A 9252-nucleotide genomic window follows, 5' to 3' on the forward strand; every position below is an offset into this window, starting at 1 on the left:
TATATAGTTTTGAATAAATTATAACGCTTCGTTATTATAGTCAAAAGTGACGAACAATGAGTAACACATGCTAATAAAAGGATGAATCTTTATCATGTGAGATCCTTATCACCAATCAAAATGTTTGTTGAGAGATAAAAAAAAATTAGTGCATCCACAATGCTCTGGAGTGGTGAAGCTTGAGATTTCTGACCGGGAGTTGAAAACGTATATACCAAAAGTTTCTCTAAAACCGAGGGTAAAAAACGTATATACCCAAAAATTTATATACAAAAACTACATACTCTCCACTAACGAGCGAAAAGTTTGGGAGGGGGGGGGGCGGCCGCCCCCTCCCGCCCTGACAAAGCTACGCCCTTGCTTATTTGGCATTGGTCCGAAATCACCCAATGCCACAGACCATACATGCATACATGCGTTGTGAGCCTCGTCCTGCCACCAAGTTCGGCTTGGTGGTCCTCGTTTGCGGACTTCAAGTGGACCAAGGAGAGGGAAGCCCACACACAAACATTATTATTAGTATATATTTTTTATATAAAAATGAGTTGGTTTAGTGTTGTGGAAAAAACTCAAACTTTTTAGATAGGTTTGAAATATGGTATGGATGCTAAGGTGGAGGTTTGTGGAGTTTTACGTGACATATTCTTAGGGTGCTCGGTATGTTTTCGGTGAATGGTTCGGGGATCCCATTCACCGATCGGTGAACCATTTCCACTGTTTCGGTGATCGACAATCGGTGATCGGTGACTCCTTTTTTAGGTGAATAGTCACCGATTGATTGAAGAGAAGAATGAACAATTTTTTACCGTTATTTTTGACCCTTGCCCTCTTGATTGAGTGATAGAATCACATCTAGTGATTGAGTGCAAAATGGGGAATGGAATGGGGACTTGACATGGCATAATATTATTGGTTAGAGAATCACTCAAACACCATATAGTAATTAAACCATACCCCCACCCTTAGGAATCAACACACAATAAATACTTGATTCTATATTATATAAAAAAAGATAGAGTGAATTTCAAGTTTTGTCCTTTATCTTTAGGCCACTTTGCAAGTTTTGTCCTTTATGTTTAAATTTGACGAGTTTTGTCCTTTATGTTTAAAAATCAAGCACGTTTTACCCTTTATGTTTAAAAATCAAACACGTTTTGTCCTTAATGTTTAAAAAATCAAGCACGTTTTGTCCTTAAAAATCAAGCATAAAGGACAAAACGTGCTTGATTTTTAAACATAAAGGACAAAACTCGTCAAATTTAAACATAAAGGACAAAACTTGCAAAGTGGCCTAAAGATAAAGGACAAAACTTGAAATTCACTCAAAAAAGATACCTATGAAGTTTAATGCGGTAAGATAAATTAGTCGAAGGAGAATATCAAAATAATTGTATTGCTATCATTATGGCCTTATGGGTCGTCCATCAATCGTAAGTGATACTTATAGAACACGACCATATTGTCATCATGCACATGCCTCGGTGTATATAATTGGATGATCGTATAACCTATGGTGACCACACATTATACTGTATGTTTTTTTAACAGTCAACGAATTCTCCAAATGGGCTACTGGTGAAATTCACTACATCGGAATACACTAGCCTTCCGAACCGAGGAAAATCCTCACCTAGGACCAAAGCCGGTGAACACTCGCCTGAAGGCACGACAGTGCGGTGAGGTAAAACCCACTTAGTTCAAGGATCGAACTAGCGATCGCCACCTACTCGCCTAGTCTCCCATCATTATTAGATGCCGCATAAACTAAATATTGCGGGCAGGAATTGAACCTGGGTCACTTAGAACATCAGATCTTTCTCTTACCACTCCACTACTAGCTCATTGGCAATGGCCATTATAGTATGTTATTATTTATTTTTAGTTCATATGCTAAAAATACAAAAAAAAAAAAAAAAAAAAAAAACAAGTTTCGAGAACTGTCGTGTGTCGCAAATATATCTATTTTACTCTTAATATTAGTATTACTACTTTTATTGTGGGTCATTAGTCTCAATAACCTATATCATTTTTATTCAACTACTATTTTCTTTACCAGTAATTTTGGATTATTCAGCACTGACGGACCACTGGAGTATCATCATACTGATGCATCACTGGAGTATCATTATGCCACCAGCAGAAATCTGTGAAAAATCCCTCTTGTGCGAATCGAACCCAGGGCCTAATAGTCCCAAAACCTTATCTTACCCCTAAGATATCACTAGGCTATAATGCCATTAGCCAACTACTATGTTAAAAAGAAAAAAGAAAAAAAAGAATTAAAACATCATTTGTCTAACTCATATTTGGTGATGTTTAGTTCAAAAGGGTTATGTAGCCTATAAATTCTGTTGAAATCGTAGACAAAATTTGGTTTTGCACTTTTATGACCATTCATTTGTATAACTCGTCAACAAAAGCCCTAAGACCTTTTACACAGCTAATATACAACTTGCATGTCATTAAACATGAATCTTGAACAAATCTTTCTTCACAATAACCACACCGGTTAACAAGGCACATATGATCTTGCCTTAATAACCATAAAGTTGGATCACTTTGCATGCCTACGTATTTTAAATGTTTTTGAGATATTTTCAAACCTCAAGTTGTCAAGGTTATACAATTCCTACCGTTTCGTTGTTGTATGTGAATATGGACTATACTCATTGACCCCAACACAGCCACTATATTCCTGGTCTAAGAAAAAAAGAAGAAGTCAAATATCAGTTGTAGAAAAACTAGTGTTCTTTAATCTAACCACTAAATAACATCATAATAAACATTACAAATTTACAATATTCCACACACGCTTGACCTCTTTTTCTCCTTGATTTTGATACGGAAAATAGGTAACTTAATTTTTCTGCACATGTGTTATAATTCAGAAAATCAATGGAGTTATAATCTAGAGAGTTTGATTAGGGGGACACTATTGATGCTCTATCAAGGCAATAACGAGGGATAACAGAAGTTACGTAGGGCCAGATCAATTTAAACTCAATAATAGGAGACAATATTGTTTGTTGGAAAGCTTTATCTCAATTTTTGGTTGTTAAAGGGGGCGCTATTGGTTGATGTGGCGTAGTGTGGATGAGGTGGCACAATGGAGTCCTTAAAGACTCCAACTATACCCTCCAATCTAATATAACCCGGTTTTCTTGAAAATTATAAGAAAATTGTCTTAAACATAGATGCATAATTAATTAGTTACGTGTGTAAATTAAAATATGGATATATTATTAGTATAATTTTTACACGTTTTTATGTCTTTTATAGATCTTAACTAGCCTAAGACCCCGCGACTTTCGCGGGTGGCTAAACACCAACTAAACACATAAAATAATTTAAACGTTGAACCGTTAAACTTTGATTGTTAAACCTAATATTTTGAGACACTTGAGAACGTCCCAAAAGTACATCGACATAATGTTCGTTACACATTGATTTAATAAATTACACTCACAATTGGTTACGTTTTTATGAATATCCAAAACCATATGAGGAACAACTTTTTCATCATCAATACCATCTAACAAACAAAAGCAAAAATTACATACAACACACCCTTAAATCTTTCAAATAGGCTAAGTTGGGTTAATCTAACCAGGAAGTCACAACCATGATCACATTAAGACTCTTTCATCATCACAACCACAAAATTTTGAAAGCAACCGAATAACAAAATACATCATTCTATTAAAACAGTTTATAAACAAAAAATATTTAAACTTCAATTCCTTTTTGACATCTAATCTGACTAAAGCAATTGGAATGAAAGTTTAATCAAATAAGAAAAACAAACATATGATGAATTCCAAATCTCCAAACAAAGTTTGACGTTTTTCCTCAAACTACAATTGTTCATTTAAAAGACTTTATTCAAAAACTTTGAGTCATGAAGCAAAGCACTACAATAAGTTTAATTAAATCATAAGAGAATAAGGTACCTTAATCACAAAATAACCATCTCAAACCTTCGGCAAAGAAAAGCACCAGTATTTAACTCCACGAAAACAACTAATAAAAACATTCGGCAATCGATCCTAATTAACCCAACGCTAGCTACAAAAAACGCTAAATCGAATGGAATCTAGAGCAGGTACAATGACGAAGTTAATCGACGAAGAAACCTCCACCACCATGGTCGCCTCTTCCTATAAAATTGCAATATGGCTCATTCACATTTCACAAAGCTTCCCTATTTTTCAATCACAACTGCGCCTTCCTTAAAACTTCAACAGATGCTGCCAACTGAAACAAATGAATGGTTATGAATGAAGATAAAATGATGTGAGATGGAGTATTGGTAATGATTAACTAAATTATACATTTGTTTCAACTTAGCATTTACCTTGGTAATGTAGCACTACATTAAAAGATATATATATGAAATTTTTAAGAGTATTAAATCGGTCTTTTAAATATAAGAAGTATCATTACCATGTAAACAGGATAAGCAAGCATTGAAAAAGGGAGGGTGAAGCATAGTGTTCGTGCCATCCAATCCAAAGTCTTGAATGTTGTTTCGGTTAACTATAGAAGAAAATCAGGAAAATTAAATACATTGATCGTAAATTTTCAACATAATGCTACAACTAACCATAAGAAAGATACCGGGTGCCATCATTCATCGTTTTTCAACATGTCCATGGTTTTGGTTATGATTCTATGAAAATTTCTCTTGTAATGAGGAAATATTAATGTACTGTACAACATAGTTTCTACATTGTACGTTTAAAAAATATTAGCCGAAAAAATATAAAAGTGTAAACGACAAAACGGGATTTTTTTCTTAGCATTACCCGTATGCATCTTGTGTAAGAAGGATGCCATTTTTGATATTTCCAAGACTAATATTTCATGGTACTCGCCAGTCGAGTGATTGATTCATCTTTGTAATACACAACATCCGTGTTAAATGATAAAATATGACCCTAATCTGACCCATTTCCTTGCTGATCACAGTTCATCTATGAAGCTGCTGCAAAATTCTATGTTGAAATAGCAACCGATCAACATAGATGTTGTGTATTACAAAGATGCATCAATCACTCGACTGGCGAGTACCATGAAAAATTAATCTCGGAGATATCAAAAACTCGCATCCTTCTTGCACAAGATGCATACGGGTAAATGTTGAGGAAAAATACGCAAATGGGTGGTAGAATGACAGGTCAAAAGGGTAGTATTGTTGACGGAACTATAGAAAACGCCTTTTGTAGAAAAATTTTATAAATAAGAAGTGGGTTACATACGATTAAAAAAAATATTATTATTGATATAATCTAACTTTTAAATAAACACACCCTGCATAACTTTTGACTCATTCAGTCCATTTTATTATAAGCTATTTTCTTTATATAATCACTGGATTAGAGAGTTACACGGGTCATGTAGCTTGACACAAATATCTATATAGGTTGTATTCGGATTCATTAATTCAACCCATCAACTTTACACGATTGTCACTGGACTATGAATCAGAGAATCAATTATTATATGCACATATGATAAACAACATTGATGTACAAATACCTGGAATGATTTTTGTATACATGAAGAAACCAGAATATGTTGTTAATGTCTAAAGCTTTCTGGAAGTGTTGATTCTGTAAAATACTCCTTTCTCATATCATCTGTCGAGCAAAACAGTACCTTTAAATGTGAATAAGCATGAAAGGAAGGAGCAATAGTGCTAGTTATAGATAGCAATTATGACCTATTTACTTGTAAAATGGGTTGATTTACGTTACGCTCAATCTATAACGGGTCAAACCAGTTTATAAAAGGAAACGGACAAAAAGTCACCCAAAGCTTAATTTAATGCATAAAACCTATAAACCTTTTGACCCAAAACAATTACAATACTCGAGACAAAATGTGTACTGGTCAAGCGAACTTGGCCCGTTTAAATAATTACAGGTTTTGACCGTTACCCAACCCACCCAGTTTGCCACTTCTACTAATTTGTATGGAAAGACGGTGTAAAAAGTATACCAGAGAAGCATACGACTTTACTAAAGGCTTGGCAAGCTGCCAAATTGGCTGAAATACAAACGGAGCTTTGACAAATAGCACTTGCCCCAGTCGGCTCGGGTAATAATAATACAGGACATCAAACTGTCAATATTCAAGAAAAACATTAGCTTTCAATATCCATAATTTTAATGCCAGGCATTCTGCTAGTCTCAGTTACATGCCAAAAAAATAATAATAATAACTACAATAAATAAACTACTATCCGTTTATTTGTGAATAAGTTGATTTGGGTTATGTTTTATCTTTAGCGGGCCATTCATAACTTACCAAAAATGTCAAGAATTTAAGATCTGAATTCTTCAAACTAAATCCGTGAAGATCAAATATTCCAAGTATCTCTTCTTTACCTTCTGGAAGTCTCCAAGTATCTCTTCTTTACCTTCTGGAAGTCTACTCAATGTCTTCTCTAGCAAGAGTACTACACATTTTTGGTACTACACATATCATAAAAATGACAATTATAATAGTGTCACTTGGCCCGTTTAAACCGTTCAATAGAAACTACTCATTTGACCCGTTCAATGAATAGTGCCAAGTTTTTACTATCACTTGTAACCCATTTGACCCGTCCAATAATTTAAGACTAAACGGATGTTGAATTCATGTGTTAAGAAACTTATATTTTAACTTCTTTGACGACATAATTGAGGAAAAAATGGTGCAAAAAGTGTCGATTACATTAACTGGGCCTAGAGATAAGTTGACATTTTTTTCTTTAACTGGTTCGGTTTTTTTTTAAGAAGGATTAGAACCGGTTTTTAGCCAAAAATAATATGAAAAATAGAAAATGTCATTGCATGTATTACAAATATGATATTAAATAAGTTCCAGCTATAAATGTTCAACTTGCTAAATTAGTTTTCATATGAAATCAAGATACCTCAAAGGCGGGCAAGCCGTACAACCTCAAACCAACTTTGATCATCGCTCGTCGATCCATCCATCCACGTCTGGTGCTCGTGGAGTCATGGACCCAAGTGAACCCATGTGACGGTTCCACATCCTGCAGGGAACGATACATCAAGAAACACATCAATGCTTTGTTACGGCAATTCCCATAAAAACATCCTTAACAAAACATTACCTTTTCTCCTGCAGATATATCGAATCTTCCTTTAGTTGAATCCTTTATAATGTTTATCTAGTTAAAAAAAAAAACAGGTGTTATATATTTTCCCGTACATGGTTGCCTTGAAGCATAAACTTGAATCCTTTATAATGTTTATCTAGTTAAAAAAAATAGTCACATACCTGACTCCACCAAATTTGCCAGTGTAGCGCCACGAATCATCCTAGCCAATATTTATACGTTGTTTGTCTTTTACTCGATTAATCTCTAATCTGAAAAAACAGAATGACGTAAGACGCAATGTACTCCCACTCAATTAATATAAAAAATCATAGTGCTTAACACACATGGGAATGAAACATAAGCTTACAGTGAATGAGCCCCAAATCTTGAACTACATTTTACCTCTTGATCTTGTGATCATTGCATCGTCTTGATAACGTATTTAGTCTGAAGGGCAGCCATAACAACATCACCTCTTCTAAAAAACGTAATTACATTCAGTTTTCATAAATATCTACTACTTATCTACAAATTTTTTTTAATACCTCGATTGCTTTGCTAGGTGCAACACGTATCACTTTGACCAAATTACACTTTGAAAAGTCTAGTTCAGCCTTCGGTCTTCATGACCTCACATAAGAGCATTGATAACAAAATCTCGCTAAATATGTTAAACAAAGAGAATTCGATTAAAAAACTAAAAAGACTCTTATTTTACCATATCCTTTTGAACAACTCCTTGAGATCTGTCCAAGTCCAAGTTTTTCAAATCAAATTGGTTATTCACCATCAATAATTTGATTTCACACTTTTGGCATCCCATTGTTGAACACCCCTAAAAAAATTATAGCAGAAACCATGTAACTAAATTAGACATTTAACAATAATTTCATTGTTTGGTTTTTGATATGACCTCAAAGCTCATTTACAATTTTCTTCTTCTTCACATTTGGTTCAGTCAAGAATCCACATAATCCAAAAAAATTATATCTAATATCAACAATAAATCTTAACAATACATAAAGAAGGGATTTGTACCTTGTAGATGACGAAATTTGATTATTAGAATCCGAAAAGAGAATCGATCGAAGATGAACAAACCGTAGATAAGAATGACCGCGAATAAAAAAAAACAATACAAATCAATACTGAATGTTAAAGACTCGGAGAATCAACATCATTAAAAGAAAGAAATGGTAACGATAAGGTCCAAAAACATACTATCCTTAGTACTAAACGTGTGTGAAAGAATGAAATCTAATAATAAGGTCCAAACCATAGAAAATCAAAAGGAAGATTGAGGCAAACCTTTTCAACAAACCTGTAAACACGAACAGATTAACAGGTTCTGCAACGAACAATAGCAAATTTCTATGGTTTGAAAAGAACTCCGCTGATGTACTTTGATTCTGCGTCAAATCCCTTTTGAATCTGCAAACAGTTTCAGCAAATCAATCATCAAAGAATAGACTCGTTCTCAGCAATAAAACAACAAACAGCAGATGAAAAATTCAGCGAATGAGCGACTGACTATATATGCGGATCGTAATATCAGCGAGTGAAAAGAATTTGCAGCAACGAATTAACTAATTACGGTAAATGGACACTGTTTTATCGAACGGACACTATTTCTGCATACTTGTTCGGATCAGTTCTGCAGATAATAAAAAAATCAACGCTTACCAAATGATGAATGGTATTTGTGTATTGAAATCTATATATTTTTTAAAAAATTTACCAGAACCTTTGCACTTCCAAAGTCACAGAATATGAGCTGGCAAATCACGTTTAGTCATCATAGCCCCCTCAACGGTTGATAAACTTCATTCACAATGTAATAGCTGGATATCTAACTGTGCATAGCAACAATATGCAATAAAAAGCATTTGAAATAAAATGAGTCAGTTCTTGCTTATGGGATCTTGAAAACCATCTTTAGTCCGTTCATAAGGACCCACCAAGATCTAGATCAAGTAAGAATCAACTCAAAACTGAAATAATAAAAAAAAAATCAATGCTTACCAAATGAAGAATGGTATTTGTGTATTGAAATCTATATATTTTAAAAAAAAATTACCAAAACCTTTGCACTTCCAAAGTCATAGAATATGACTTAGCTGGCAAATCACATTTAGTCA

This window comes from Helianthus annuus, chromosome 7, assembly GCF_002127325.2.
Source record: "Helianthus annuus cultivar XRQ/B chromosome 7, HanXRQr2.0-SUNRISE, whole genome shotgun sequence".
Taxonomy (NCBI): domain Eukaryota; kingdom Viridiplantae; phylum Streptophyta; class Magnoliopsida; order Asterales; family Asteraceae; genus Helianthus; species Helianthus annuus.